We start from the raw sequence: 259 nt of genomic DNA on the forward strand, positions 1-259 counted from the left end.
CTCACCAAGCTGCTTGGCAATGGTCTTGTAGCCTGTTCCAGACTTGTGTAGGTCTACAATCTTGTCCTTGACATCCTTGGAGTGTTCTTTGTTCTTGGCCATGGTGGAGAGTTTGGAATCTGATTGATTGATTGCTTCTGTGGACAGGTGGCTTTTATGCAGGTAACAAACTGAGATTAGGAGCACTCCTTTTAAGAATGTGCTCCTAATCTGAGCTCGTTACTTGTATAAAAGACACCTGGGAGCCAGAAATCTTTCT

General features: G+C 44.0%; 1 protein-coding gene across 5 annotated transcripts in view; it reads right to left on the minus strand.

Annotated features, from left to right (window-relative positions):
• Positions 1–259, minus strand: part of camsap1a (calmodulin regulated spectrin-associated protein 1a) — a gene marked incomplete at its 3' end in the record, with an annotated part of 22,464 nt that overhangs the window by 10,312 nt on the left and 11,893 nt on the right.

This window comes from Etheostoma spectabile, chromosome 16 (assembly GCF_008692095.1).
Source record: "Etheostoma spectabile isolate EspeVRDwgs_2016 chromosome 16, UIUC_Espe_1.0, whole genome shotgun sequence".
Taxonomy (NCBI): Eukaryota; Metazoa; Chordata; class Actinopteri; order Perciformes; family Percidae; genus Etheostoma; species Etheostoma spectabile.